The sequence below is a fragment of the Molothrus aeneus genome, chromosome 7, assembly GCF_037042795.1.
Source record: "Molothrus aeneus isolate 106 chromosome 7, BPBGC_Maene_1.0, whole genome shotgun sequence".
In the NCBI taxonomy this organism is placed as follows: Eukaryota; Metazoa; Chordata; class Aves; order Passeriformes; family Icteridae; genus Molothrus; species Molothrus aeneus.
The window spans coordinates 20361193-20377035 of NC_089652.1; the positions used below are offsets into that span (position 1 = coordinate 20361193).

General features: G+C 37.3%; 1 protein-coding gene across 1 annotated transcript in view; it reads left to right on the top strand.

Annotated features, from left to right (window-relative positions):
• Window positions 1-1672: 1672 nt before the first annotated feature.
• Window positions 1673-15843, top strand: part of LOC136558604 (sodium channel protein type 1 subunit alpha) — an 87638-nt gene continuing 73467 nt past the window's right edge. Inside the window, exon 1 of the mRNA XM_066553167.1 lies at window positions 1673-1973. The gene's annotated coding sequence lies outside the window, so the exon portion shown is untranslated. The remainder of the gene's footprint in view (window positions 1974-15843) is intronic.

The following is a 15843-nucleotide window of genomic DNA, read 5'->3' on the forward strand; positions in this document are numbered from 1 at the left end:
AGAATTGCTGGTTTTGCACCTTAATCGAACTGTTTGTGTATTTTTCCAAAGCCTAATACAGGTCATGATATTTTCAACTCTTGATTAACCCAGGCCAAGCATGTAAACAGATTTTTTCTAAAGCAAGCACTCTTAACACTTGAAACACACCAAAAGTTGAGGTTGGTGCATACAAATTATGTAAAGTTTCAATAGATACTCCTCATTAGCAGTCTAAACCAATATGTAAAAAAATGAGTGCTCCAAAGTATTTTTAATGTTATTTTCTGAAGATTGGAAAAACAGTTACTGATTTCAAATACAGAAGTAATTGGTTTTTAAAAATAGTTCTCAAATTATATTTTTATTGCTTTTTTATTTTTTCCACATTCTACTTAACTCAGGGCATGCTAGCTGTAGGTCTTGTTAGGAATCTGCCTTTTATATCAAATGCTTCTGATTTTTTTCTTTTTTCTTTTTTTTTTTTTTGATTCTCAAGAATGGAAAAAAGGAAAGCATTTAACAACAGACAATGAAAATATATGTTTCAAAACCAGTGAAAACCAAGTTTTTTTTGCCTGATGAAATTTAATAGAAAAGTCATTGTAAATTTATCTCAAAAGAAGAAATATAGATTAAATAGATTTGGAAGACAAAAATTTGTATTATTTTTTGTCTCTTTCACCCTGATTCTACCTTTTGAGATCAGAGCTTAAGTCATGTTTAGTCTGGGAAGGACATAACTATTAATAATAGAGTCTGCCCCTAACCTGACTTCTGTAAACCCCAGCCAATGTTCCACATTGAGACTTAAAACTTTTCTTGACCTGTCTTTTAATGTTGCCACAGGATTTTGTGTCCAGTTGCATTTACTCTTGATTATGTCTAATCAAGTAGTCTCAAATATAACCACAAAACCTCTTAGTGAAACCTTTGCCTTCTTTTGTAAAGAGAAACTTTATTTGTCAAAATATTAGTTCAAGAATAATTTGTATATGCATTGTAGGTATTTAAGGCTCTTTAGTTACTACTGAAGCATTAAAATGAAATAAATTATGGAATACTAGTTATATGTAGTAGTTTATTTTATATAAAGGGCTTTTTGTAAACAAGGTTATGTAGGTTTTAATGGCTGATTAAGCCTCAATACTTGTTTCTCCTGTTGTGCCCTGAACAGAAGTGCTGATATGACCCAAACAAGAATAAACTATGAAAATACCAAGGCTTCTCTTAGGTAAAAAGAGGAAAAAACCAGAAATTACTGTAAATATCTTCACAACAGATAATATATCTTACCCATCATTTTCTTGAAAAATCAAACCTCTGTAATAGAAGCAGTTTAACCCCTGTAACACCACATACAACAGGTAAAAAATGGTTACTTTCCAGAAACTAACCTGCATGCAGTAAGATTTCTTGGAGGGAATAGCAATTCCCTTTGGAAATGCATCCCAGAGTTTCTCTTGCAGCGATGCTTCCCCTGTACTCACCGCAGTGAGCCGTGGCCAGGCAGAGGTGTGCGGGAGCAGCGTGTCCCTCGCTGCTCTGCCGCGCTGCTGTGGCTGCAGCCGAGCAGTCCTGCAGCTGCACCGTGTGACAGGAGCTCTGCTGCCTGCGAGCAGGTACAGCTGCAGCTCCTGCTGCCTGCCTCACACTTGGAACACCCTCGCTCCTTCCGGTCATTCGTTCCAGGGGAGGAATGACAGCAGCATTTCTGAGCTGTTCTTGTGTTTTCTCCCAGAGCAGTCAGGGAAAGCAGACTTCGTGATCTCCATGCTAACTACCAGCCTGCCTGCTGCCAGTTCTCCCTACTTCTGCCAGTGATGACATTCAGCTTGCTCCTCCACACAGGATACAGCGCTGCTTCCTCATTATGTAAGGCAGTCTAGGTCAAGTGTAGGAGAGACACTGCTGGCCTGAGCAAGCTGCTGGATTGCTCCCTCAGCTTCATGGGGTCTGGAAGTTGGATCATCATCTTTGCTACTTCTTCTTGGGTGAGTGTTTTTGGCATGATTTAAGTGGTTACTCTGCTGCTTTTCTATGCAGATAGCTGTCAGCCATGCTGTGAATTGCAGAGATCATTTCTTAGGTGAAACCAGCTCTGTCAGCATGATTGAATTAACACAGCAGTTCTTCAAGGCATCTCAGCTTTAAGACACTTTGCAAATAAATAAACCATAAATTGGGTTTGTTAAGAAACATCCTTTCTAGCCATATTAGTGTTAATTTGACTGATTAAGCAGTGAATTAAATCCATTTGCTTGAAGATGGTGTGGGAAAGCATTATTGCATATTGCTATTAGCTCTGAGAGGTTTACTGCAGTTCTTGGCTGTTGCATTATTTTAGCCTTGCAAATTACAAATATGCTTCTCCTATTAAACATAACAAAAGAAACAAAAATTGTATTTAATTTTCTTATACTCGATGATTGTTTTTTGAAGCAGCAATTAAACTCAGGATGCTATTTGCTATGTACTGCATGAATGTGTGAATAATTATGATTCTGAGATATGTAAGGTGAATACTGCAGATAAGATTACATTTAGTGACTGCTCTGCAGAATGCCAGAACAGTACATGGGAGCTAGATTTATATTAGAGGGTAGCTTTTATTCATGCACCATGTAGAATTCAAAGACTTTGTTTTGTATTTCAGCCCTACTGAAAATCAGTCTGTAACAAAGACTAGAACAGGTTCATCCTTAATTATACAGACTGGGTATTGTCAGGTGCTGGAATGTCTGATCTTACTGGAATGCAGTAGAAGAGGCCCTGGAAAGTAACAGCATAACACAGATACTGCAGTATCATGTAAGGAATTTCAGCAGGGATAGCTTGCTTTCTAAGGACAGCTAATAAATCTGAAAACATTTTTAACACATTCAAGAGATTAATTGGAACACTTGTCTTTATGTGCAGTACCTTGGACAGCAACTTTTTTGTTCTGGGGTACAGTGAATCTCCTTCATGGGACTCAGCAATTTGTGAATGTTAATACAAATTTAAGATACATTAATGAATTAAAAAATACTGGGGAATGTATAGTAAAAAAAAAACGAAAAAAACCCCAAACCAAAACCAAGAGGAACTTTGGTCAGCATTGTTATCAATGCACTGTATTTATCAGCTTACTGCCAAGATTTCTTTTTAATATGAACTTTAAAATAGTGGTGTTTTATTATGTTAATGAGTGTCAAAATAGTGAATTAAGAATGCAAAATTGTTGACAATTTATGATATGGCACTGAAAAAAATTTCATGTCTAATAGGTAACTGCTCACTTTAAATGTAAATGCCAAGGTCCCTTAAATCATAATAAGGTTGGATATTTATATAAGCTTATGTATTAATATCAAATTAAAACTCATGTTGATGGGAAGAATGGAAGCCTGGAAGCCTTTTAAATGTTTTTTTTCCTCCCCATTAAAAAACTAGTTGTTCTTCACATTGTTCTAGAAATAACTAGTAGACTTTAATTTCAGCACTTGTTTCAAAGCAAGGTGGATTGTTTTATCATTTTCTTATTGTCTTTAAAAGCTCTCTTTCTCTGGAAAACAACTGCCAAGCAGTCAATTGTCTGTTCATCATGGTCTTACCTTACCAGTTACTAATTTTTTTCTTTTTAATGACAGGCAAATAGACTGTGCTGTGATTTTATTAGATATACCTGGCTGCTGTCTTCATTAATTACATTGTGAAAGTTAGGTTCAAGAAAGTGTAGCTCATTTTTGGAATCTTGATAACACCTCTGTTGCAATGCAGCACATTACATTGTATAATATTTTATAGATACCACTTCAGACTTCAAAGTACAGAAGTATGTCTTCAAACAAACTTAAAATAATAGCATAGTATAGGAACTTAGAACAACACTGCTGGGTACCATGAATTATTGTAATGATGTACTTCACATTCTTTGTCTCTTGCTGCATGAAGTGTTCTAAAATAGTTACGCTATTATATATGAGTACACTGTGTTCCATTCCCTTTCAAGTGTGGGTGCTTGAGGTATTTTTTTACAGGCTCAAGGAGTATTAATAACATATCTATTCAATTAGAAGAAGAAAAAAGCCTTATTGTCTTTAAATGTAGAGTGATCTTCTGGAAGTCTTATTTTTATTTCTTGCATCATGGTTCATAGCAGGGCACACAGTACTTCTCAGCATAGCAAGCTGCAGACACTACAGCAGGATACAAAGTGTTAGAAGATGGTGTTTCCTATGTGTATTCATATATCCCATATTCTGGTGTATCACTTTGGGTCTGAGAAATTGAATCTGAGCTGTTAAATGTGTTTTGAACCCACTAAAATGCAGGATTTTGGTTGTTAGTGGTCAGTACCTCCTCCTGGTATTTTTCTGTGGTTTACTGGAATTGTCCAATCCATGACTACATAAGTAGCTTGCTTTCAATATACTTTCTATTTCCTCAAATCAGAGTATGTGTCTGGATTTTCTGACAAATTTTTCTCTTCACTTTTTCTCTGAGCACTAGAATTTTCTGTACTGCAAAGGAGTTTCTTTGCTCTCTTTGTAGTTATGGAAATTACACTAAAACTGACAAGCATGGACACAATACCAAGGTGTGTCATATAAGTTACTCAGATCTCAGGTCCATTTTACTGGAGTACTTGAGATACATATTGTGATGACACACATATGCTGAATTAGTGCTAAATTGAAAAGGAAAGGAAGGACTAAAAATATTAGTGTTTTAGTTTATATCATGTAACAACTAAATATGACTGTAATAGTACAGTTGACAAGCTTTCCATGTAAGTTTGGGTACACAAATGCAGATCTTTCACTGTCTAGAACTGCCAATATTTATTTGCATCTAGTACACAAAAATATTGCTAATTCCTAGACAAAAATCTATTGCAGTAGAAATGTGCTCTCCCTATTCTCAAAATAGCTTTTTAGAAGCTGGGAGATGTGCTTTGTTCCTTGTGCAAAAAGTTACTCTGCTTTTTATTCAGAGGTTTTCCTTGATCTTCCTTGAAACTGGTTGGATGTAGTCTTCTGTGTTGCTACAGTTTGTCTCATTTTTCAGATCCTGGCTCTCCATTATGATGTTTTCCATCTTTAACTGCTTGGATAGCACTTCTGTGACTGCAGTACAATTGGTTCACAAGTTTAGAAAGAGAAAATGTCCTTTGGATCAGGATGTTCACCGGCATGTCCACCGAGGATCTTGGCTGGCTAATCCCTTATCTGTTAGATTAATTACTCCATTAGCTGTTTTCCAGACCCACTGTAATTCACAGAATTCATTGCTAGAACACTAGAAAGAGATATTGTAAAGAATCAAGGGACATTTGTTTTAAATGTTTTGGTAAATAAAATGTACCTGATGAACTTAAATTAAAAAGGTACATATATATTTATATATTGCTCTTAACAATTTATTAATTGAACATAGCATTCTGAATTGTTGCTTATGTGGTTTACCTGCCATGGCTGAACATCTGAACTTCTAAGGTTAATTTTGAAGGTTTCTCTATATTGTACACAACTATGTTTGCAGCAAAAAAATGCTGAAACGCAGTTGTTTGTTGCAGCAAAAATGCTGAAGCATAGAGATACATAAACTCACATTCCCTTTTTAATTCATTTAGAGTTCATCATAAGGTCTTTTCAGAAAGGGAACTGTGCTGCAGAGGGGCACTAGAGAAGGACTTCCAGATGAATCTTTTAATGTGCTGAAGAATAACAGGCTCTCCTCATGCCTGCTGATTACTAAGGCTCTTGAGCCAAAAACTTACTGGACTGTTCTTCACCAGTGCCCTTAAATATTTACACAGTGTTCCTGAGGTAGGACTGGTCAAAATGTGTATGAGGACATGTGAACCACAGATCCCCATTAAAGCAAAGTGACCAGGTCTGCAGAATGTGAAATCTGCAGGATTGCAAGCTCATGGCTGCATTGGAGGTGTGCCTGGCAGCTGTGTCCCTGCTCTGCTTGGGGCTCTCCTCTGTGCCTGCTGGGTGGCTGCTCCAGCCCATGCCCATTTCCTCCTTGAGCACTCAGGGAGCGATTTGTCACCACACCTGCACAAATATTCCCAAACGGAATGCAGTGAGTATCCTGGTCTTGCTTGGTTTCAAAAATGATTTGACTGCTATTAGCAATTTGTTTACAGATGGTAAAAAAGGCAAATATTAGATTTTGGGGAAGAGAGGAAAGGGAGACCATGTTTTATTTACTAACTTTCCATCTATCTTAGCATTAGAGCAGCTCTGGCTGAGAAATCTATATCTTTTTCATTTTTTTCAGTTGTGGTGCAATATATAAAACATTAAAAATACAAGAATTTGTGGGATATAGCTCTTCAGCAGTTGGAAAGAAGTTGCTGTTGTGTGGATCAAATCTCTCTCAAACCCCATAACAGAAGTCAGTCTGGTTCAAGAAGCCACAAAGAAGCTTGTTAAGATAATCAGAAACTCTATCAATTTTCCTGACAATGTAAGCTGCTGGAGCTGAATTTGAGCACCTAGTTATACTATGAGCAGTGAAATTGTAGCCATGAGAAATCTGCTTGGAAAAAACAGTTTTCAACATTCTGTTTATGATACTTGGAGATTTCTCAGTCACTGGTCATATTAAGCATCCTATGCTGAACCTCTCATGATGCTTAAAGAAGGATGTCTTAGTTCATTTTTTCCTAGTTTAGTGTTTAATTTTATGTTTATTTCATTTCAAAGTGCAATATTTGAAAGGAACTATGACTGTAACATGTCATATGTGCCTAGCAAAGACTGGAGGGACTCATGCTAAAACTTCAAGCTGAGGAGCAAATGTATTACCTTTAACCTTGTCATAAATCTGTGTTTATAAACATCAGACAATTCATCATTTCCAGAGATATCCTCCATGAACAGAAAGATTTCTGGGAATGATCAATTGGCATCAGCAATTGTATCTGTTTAGTATTTAAAAGTTTAAGGCTTCTGAGTGAGGTGTGTTACTAGTGCTACAAAGTCATTCGTCACCAGCAAATGCTCTACATGATCCTAAAGAGATTTGCAAATATGAGAAAAACACACAAATCTCCCTTTAGAATTGTACCTAAGAAAGAACCAAAAAATTGAATTGTGTGCTACCAACTGCTAATATTAAGATAATGATTGCTCTTTCTACCTGAAGATCATAGACTCAAACAGCTTTAGGGTAAAGGGGACCTGCCTGAGCCACTGAGCCAACCTAGTGCCAGCAGAAAAGCTGTATTAGAAACTGGTGATCATGACAGCAGTGAAAGATGAAAGCATGAAAGATGAAAGGCTTTGTAAATCAGAGCTCAGATGTAGTCAAAGGAGACAGGTTGAATGGTTGTGTCCAGTTTGGTCTTGCCATTGCTATGTCACATATTAGTATTAGTATTTCTATCTATTATGGTTTGTTTTAACTAAATATTTAGTGTCACACACTCGCTTGCTGTGTCCTTTTAATCCCTGCAGTATTTGAAGAAAACATATTTAAAAACTGAGCAATTATATTTCATTATTCGAACAATTTTTCATAACATTCTGTACTGATAAATGCTTGAAAATTAGGTGTTATACTGAGAGGATTCCAAGTGCTTCCTGCGACAAGCACCTTAGGTCACCACTGGGAGGTGGAAAAATTCTGATTCACGTAGCTTGGATTTAAACAAACTTTAAGAAATCCGAACACCATGATGTAAAAATATTAGAAAAAACCCATCTCAGAATATTGGAATTGACTAAGGCATAAAATTCATTAAAGCTTCTTGGAGTCATTGAATCAGAGGTAAACATCAAGCTTGTGTTATAGATATGCCTCATTGCATACAGGTATTCATTAGATTTATATTCTTCTGTCTTTAGATGCAGCAATGGCATTGAGCAATGAAAGAAATGCATTGTTATTTTTAGCCCTCCTTCCATGCACCTCTCACCTCGGCAGACACTGCCTCCTCCTTTCCTTTCCTACCAGTCTGTGCCCACCCCTGTCCAGTGTGGCAGGGACTGGGGCTTTCACAGGCAGGCAATGGGGCTTTCTCAAGTGCTCACTCGTGGCCATCCCCACTTTTATTTCATTGCTCAGTACAGCAAAATGAGAAATACAGAATGCTGTCTGATTTAGCTCCAGCTGAGGCTGGTCCAATGCAGATGGGGTTCATTGTGTTAACAGTTACTGTCACTTAGCAGTGTGAATATTAAAAAGGAGCCTTTTTTTGTCTGGGTTCCAGATTTGGCTGCGCAGCTGCCATCTGAATCCAGGGGATGTATAGAGCTGACGTGGCAGCCGTACCAGCGGCGTGCTCAGCAATGCAGGCTGCAATGGATGGACACGTCACGGGACTCGGGCTCAGGAACCCTTTGTTTGGTGCCTGAACCCATGACTGATGAGGTTGAGTCTCCCCCCAGTCCTCAGTGGGCAGGTGTAAAATGGGACAGAGGACAGGTAGCATTTATCTGTGACATGCCAGAGGCTGACCTGGAAAGGTTTCTGGTGCTTTCATAAGGGGCTGAGACTAACGCAAACTATTTCTTTCACACGTTTCAGAGACAAGTAATTAACTGAAAAGAAATTAAAATTACTGAAAACCTTAGTTCATTTAACACTGGATAAAGAAATCTACTTCTCAGCACTATCCCTGCCCTTTGTCCCTCCCTGAAGGAAAACGGAGTTGCAGATTTTCCATCGCGTTTAGGTCAGGAAATCTCTGAAAAAGCGATCTTTTCCAGCCGGTTCTTTGCTTTTACCAATAGATGGGGCTGTCCTTTCAGGTGATGGCTTAGTATCTTTTTATTTTCCCCTTTTTTTCTATCTTTACCCTCCTTTCTGTCTCTCTTTACCCTCCTCCCTTCCCCCCTCTTTTTTTTCCCTCTGCTATTTGCTGATTTGTATTAGGTACCATAGAGAGAGGCTCAGAACAGGAAGCTGAGAACAAAGCAGAGAGCATACTGCAGAGGTTTTTTTTCCCCCTTCTCGATGAGAATGCAGCAATTTATAACACTTTTTAATCTTTTGGAACTGAGAATCTAAACACCTCTATTAGCATTTCAAGCATTTCATCATCACTATCTCCTGGGGGTTTTTTGGAGATTTTTAGGTTTTTTTTTCATAATGCTTTTGAAATTCCAGTTTTATCAGGTAAGCCAGGAGGATGGTAAATCCTAGACCTTAGAGCATTTCTCTGAGCAGTCAGCATGGATCTCCCACCCCAACCTCCCTTCCTTTTTTTTTTTTTTTTTTTAATGCTTGCTTTATAGTTACTGTTAAGATTATGATTAAGGAGAAATTTGGGGTTCTTTTTGGCATCTCAGCATTTTGGTACAAGACGTATTTCAGTGGCCTTACATTTTTGGGTGTTTGCCTTTTTGCTGGAGGGTGATTTTGTTTAAATTATTGTTATATATTTTAAATTATTGTTACATATTGTTACATATTTCCCCTGAACTTTTTGGAAGATAAAAGAGGTCGTGTTGTTCCTTCTCATGGAAGACATATTAAAGTCTAAAGCAAGCACTGCAGGACTGTACAGTTTTCCTTGTCATAGAGAAGCTCTGTTAAAGGCTGAATGCTTCACACCAATGTTTTCCCAAAGGTGGAAAGGCAGCCCTCTCTTTTCTCTCTCCCTCCCTCTGCCCTCAGTCTGTCTGATCAGGTGCACTGCTGGCACCTCTTACCTTGATTTACATGACCAGGACTGGGTCTAATGCTGTAGATATGGCTTGGTTCATCATCTGAACCATCTTGCTTTTTCAAACAGCACAAGAAATTTGCCAGGTGGACTTCAAGCTCTGTCAGCATCTTTTCTCAAATGGATTTCTTCTCTGCTGCTTGTCTGAGGTATGTGTTTAAAAGAATCCCACTGTATTAATTACCTGGGATTGGGCTGTTTCTTCAGCCCCACTTTGAGAAAGCTGTTGTTACTCACTTAGCAGTATTTGAAAATGGATTAGTGTTTTCTGTCCCTACTGAAAACCTCTTCAGCTGTATTTTTTTCAGAAATGCTTATTTTGTCATTATGGTGTCAGACTCCTGAGCTATACTGACTGATGTTAGTGTTGCATTTTTGAACTTGTTTATTGTGTTTTTCATGCCTGACCAATGTGTTGATGTCAAGTACAAAAGAAGAAAGGCTGTGCTAAAAATTACTCTGAAATCTAATGCAAAACAATAACAGGATTGCTGTCAAAACTGACATCCTGATACTTTATTCTGCTGAGCCTGGTTTGTGTGATCTTGAATATTTGCTGAAATATTTAGACACAGGAAGTCAAGTTAGAGACAAGCAGCTTTAAACTGGTTGTCCTCAGTTTGTCGGAAAGTTTTTATTATTTTGAAGGAAGTATCAAGGGGAGTGAGACAGGGAATTAGTGGAATTAAGAGCTTGCATAAGGCATAGTCTAATCAGAACAGTTCCAGTGAAATTCTTGGAAAACAACAGCAATTTGCAAACTGGTGCCAAAAATAAAAAAAATGTAAAAGTCCATGATGACTTACAGAAAATTATATAGATAAATGTATATCAAGAAAATATATATCCTATCAGCTGTTTGAAACAATACTTTATATAGGGGCAAGGGTAGTTTATTATTGATCACTGAAACCTTTGTTGAAATTATCATATAAAAACATGAACTTGCTTTGAAGTTTCAGAAGTTGTAATCATCAACAGCTGAGGAGATAAAATCAATTACAGATTCTTTTATTCTTAAATGAACATGGCCTTGAGCTAGAAAAGCTTCCCAATATTTATGAATATGGGCTCAAGGCACTGCCCAATGCCAAGCAGTTTAAAGGACAACTGACTGTTGTTGACTTCTAAGGATGACAGTGCTGCTGCTTTCCACATTGCACTGCATCCTTCCAGCATGTGAATTGTAATTCCAGAGTTTTGTACTTTCATGACAGAACACACCGTATTTAATGGGCAAGCCCACATAGCTTAGCACTGAATTTTGTCCTTTAAATTACATTTTACATATCCTTCTCTATCATTTTTGGCTGCCTGAAATTGAAGAACTGAGATTAACTAAGTCTGAGCCTTCTTCTGCCCTTAGTTGTGAGAAATAGTCTGTTAATAATCAGGAGAATTGGGTACTTTGCAAATTCTTTTGAGAAGAGCCAGAAATCTTGACCTTCTTTTTCTGTGTGAATTTAGAACTGAGGCAGTCTCATGGATTAATGTATTTTCCTTCATTTTATTCATTTTCTCAACTCCAGCCCCACAGCTCATCTGTGGGAAAACATATTGTGTCTTCTGGGCTAAATATCATGAAGAGAATTGTGGATTGTTTTCCAGTAACAGAAACATATTTTGCCATCTTTTTCTTCATTGATAACAGCTTATGTAGGTGGGAGGCAATGGGATTCCTCAAGAGTCCTGTATTTGACATGTAGCCTTTCTGTTGGTGCCAAAATGACTAGAGCAGAAGAAAAACTAAATTAAAAATTGAACAATATTTATTCACACCTCTAAACTGAGACAACCAGTGTTATGGAGACAGTATGACATACTAGAGAAGGAATACCATTAGGCTTTTTTTTTGCATAATACTTTAGAGCACTTAAGATATCACATTGCTACAAGAGAAAAAAAACCCTAAAACTGAACTATTCTAAAATGTGGGGGAAAAAGAACCTTTGAGTAAATTTGAACCATTAAAATCTACAGCTGATATTTCTGACTGAACATAATATTGTAGGGAGATGGGCAATATCATAAAAATTCTCTAGATTTTTTTTTCCCCAAAGTCTAATAATTCTGGTATGTTACTTTCATTTTTCTAGTTGTAGGCTTATTCTTTGTAGACTTCTATCCATAAAAACACATAGAAGTTGGATGGAAACAACTGAAAATTTGGTATGAGTGAAGAAATTAATCAAATACCAAACATGGACATAGAAATCATCACTCAATCACACTGGGGTTAGTCCAATTTCTGTAAAATATACTGATCTCTTTTTATTCAATAGTTTGTTGAAAGAATCACTGTGATGTTTTACTAAATACATGGGTGTTCAGTGTTTTTAGGATTGCTGCCTTTTACTGATTATTGAGTCATTATTTCTGTCTCTTCCATTTTCACTAGTGTGTGGTGGTTTCAGGCCCCCTTTTGGATTCTTCTGAAATTTTGTTTAGCTCTGAAAAAAAAATTATTGTATTTTGCACTTGTTAAGAAAATCTGGGTAGAATCCTTCCCTGCCATATTAAATATCATTTGAAAATCCACAATTCTGATTCATCCATCCTGCTATTTATTGTTGTAATTTATCAGCCCCAGTTCTCTCACTCTCCTCTCTCTTTCTGCCATGAAATTCTCATTACATTGCGTTTTGAGAACCCAAGTTTCCATTGCTTTCTGTCTCAGCAGTATCTAGTGGATCTCTAATCATCCTTCTAGTGCTCTATTTTAAAGTGTTTCCACCCCTTTTTTAAATTAATTTCCTCTTTTTTTCCACAAGTCTCTGAGAAAAGGACAAAACCCTTATATTTTTAGTCTCAGAAGCACCCAGCTCAGTTTGAGCTTCCGAGCTCTCTCCCTTCTAATTCCCTCTATCTTTGTAATTTATATCAGTACCTTGTAAACATGCAGACCAATCCTCATATTTCTCTTGCACCTTCAAGAGACTGTCTAATTTGCTTCCAAAGTTGGCTTTTTAAAATTACTTTGTAACACAAATTAAAAAAACCTGATAATCATCCTCCTGGTAAAACAAAACAAAACCAAACAAAACCTCAAATCCTGTCAAGGTCAGAAATAAAAATTTAGGAGTAAATGCAGAGAACTGTGTGACTCAATTATTTAATAACTCTCTCTAATAATGACATTGGTCAAAGAGGACAAGTCAAAGTAGCAACTACAGTACTGTTACCAAGTGTTGTTTCCTTCAGAGTGAAAGCCTTCATTGTTTTTATTTGTAATGTTTCACTTCTTTGATTAAAATTATTGTCAAATTAATCTGTTAAGAGGAAATGGTGCTGGAGGTATTTCTGAATGCAGATGATAGGTGCTCCTCTTGGGAATGTCCCAGCAGGGCTCTTTAAGTAGCTTTGCAGGATCCCTGGAGCAAGTTCACTCATGGAGACAGAAGTGAAGTGCTGGTGGATCACCAGAAGCTGAATGATGAGGATGATTTGTGCTCTCTGTGTCCAGAGTGGGTGGGACAGGAAGTGAAGATTGAAGAAATGGGTACACCCACGTGAGATACGAGAACAAACATTTTACTAAAGCAGATAGTGGAGAGCTGTAAAAGAATGTCAGAAGAATCTGTGGCATTTGTCCTGAAGGTCTGTAGGAAGAGGTTAGATGAAACATCTGTTGGGAAATAGGTGTAGCAATCTTGCCTTGGGCAGCAAGATGAACTAGGTGGCCTCTGATCTCTTTTTTCCAGCCTGGTTTTTCTGTGAGTCTACAAAAAGAAGTAGATATCTGAGATATAACAGGCAATGTAAAATAAATGATATAGGCTCCAAAACAGCAAAACAGATCCACTAAAAGCTAGCTTCACTAGGATTGCATAAAAGCATATAAACACCCCCTTAAAATATTTATCCTATGGTATATGCACTCTGAAATGCTTCCAATGTACCAAGAGAGGAAAATGTGTCTTTAAAAGTTAATCTCTTAGTGTTTCTTTTAGACTACATAGTCTTTACTAGTGAACCACAGCAAGTGTGTGAATACAAGGGGTAGAAAAAGGATATTTGCAAATCTGATCAAATTTCCATACTGTCTGGAGAATAGTACACATTTAATTAAAAAGATTTTAAAATTGATAGTTTTTCTTTATAGAAAGAACTAGGACACTTCTGAATCTGATTAAATAAAGTGAGTGTACCAGAGCCATTTTAAAGTTCTATTTTTAATGTTCGTATTCAGTATTTTTCACAGCTGAGAAACCCAGTCTGGTACATTTGTTTTCTAAAATGAAACCTAAATAATGCCATACACACACACACACACACACACACACACACACACACACACACACACACATATCTATATATATCACCTAAAATGTGCAGTGATAGATAGGGACAGAGAACTGTTCAGAGCTCCATAGTGGGTACATTGACAATGCTTAATTGAAAAAGAAGTTATAAAAAAATTTAATTTTTTTTTCTTAAACAGGAACTGTGTAATCCAACTGTAATCTAGAAACCTTGCATCTGAGTATTTTTGCATTCAGTTCAATTTATTTTCTTTTTACACATACTGGGGGGATAAACCAGAAAGGATGACCCTTTATTATGTTTTCATAACTTCATATTGCCTCAGAACAAAATACTACAAATCAACTACTCTGAAATAATGAAGCATCTTCTCTGAAAGAAAAATTTTTACTCCAAGAAAAATTACCTGTGTATTACATCTTACTCGTTTTGGCTCAGTCTAAGACCAGGACTAAGTGGCATTGGGATATCCTGTGCTTGCTAGGATCTTTACCAGTCCAGTGGCTGTCAGCAGGGTACTGCTGGGGGGAGCTGACTCTTGAGGTGTGTTCCCAAACTCCTTGGGAAACTGCTGATCAAAATGAGTGAACGTTGCATCAGGATCAGCTCTTTTTAGCAAGACAAGGGATTGTGTCCCCAGATCCAAGAGTATTTCTTACCACTGATTAATATATTGGCTTCTAAGCTATGGAGCAAAAAAAAAAAAATTTACTTTTATTCAAACATTTTTTTAAGGTTTTTATTTCGAAATAATTTTTGAAACTCTTTTCTTACAACACCAGTAGCAGCAGTGCTACCACTTGGTTTCCCACTCAAGCTCCAGTCCAGCCTAGGGAGAAGCATTGTCCCTGTGCTCTGCCAGCAGCAGCATCTGCCGACAGCATCGCTGCCACGAGCGGGCACTGCCCAGCAGCTCAGAGGGCACACATGTTCTGGGGTGAGCCTTTTAAAAACTGGTAAATGCTAGATGTAGTGCCAGTGCTAAGGATCCTTCCAGCTCATGGTGAGTTGCTGTGTCTCAGGCAGTGCAGCTGGTGGTGGCTGTGGGTTGTGTGTGTCCAGCTGCTGCACGACCTGCCCGTCTGCCACTTGTGGGCATTGACCTCAGACTTGCCCTCTGCCTTCCCTTCAAGCAGGCTTCTCTACATCTGTGAAATCTAAGTTCAGACTACTACTGAACCAGCACTAAATAATATTTAATGGTTCTGCTGGGAGAAACAAAAATCCTTACTGCCCAAGAGTAGAGAATGATAAAATATGAGATCTGCTAGCAAGAGAAAGCAAAGTAGATGGTACAATACCTGCTCTCTTATGTCTGCATGCCTAATTCCTAGACAATAACAATGAGTTTTGGGGGAAGAGAAAAAAATAAAGGCTGAGGAAATGCAAATTAATCAATCTTTTAAAATCCAGGGGAGTAGTAAACACCAAATTTTATTTTTAAAAGCTATTTCTTTGTTCCAAAGCAATCTGTCTTCAGGACATTAAGCTCTATTTAACTCTCTAATTGTGTTTTACTCAAAATTTTCTCTCCCTTTTCCTTTGATTGCCTTGCACATATTTCTCTGCAGGTCTCAGCAGTGACAATTATTTCTCAGGGTTATATGCTTTGGAGAATTCTGAAATGCAGGAAACTGGTCAGTTTTGGGAAGAGGTTTTTTCCTCCTGTGGTTAAAGTAAGATTGACTGTGCTATTACGGCTGAATTTTCATATGATATGTCTAAGCTTATATATTTAAGTCTGTATTTTAGTGCTGAGGCAAAAAATACAATGCCTCTATACAGAGTGACAAGAACTTTATATTGATTTCTGTCTGAATTCTTGATTACTTAGCACTTTGGAAAAGGATGGCTTATGCCTTTAGCTGTCTGTTCAGATAAGTTTCAGATAGGAAATATGAGCCTTTTTCTCTCTTTCATGTGAGAAAAAT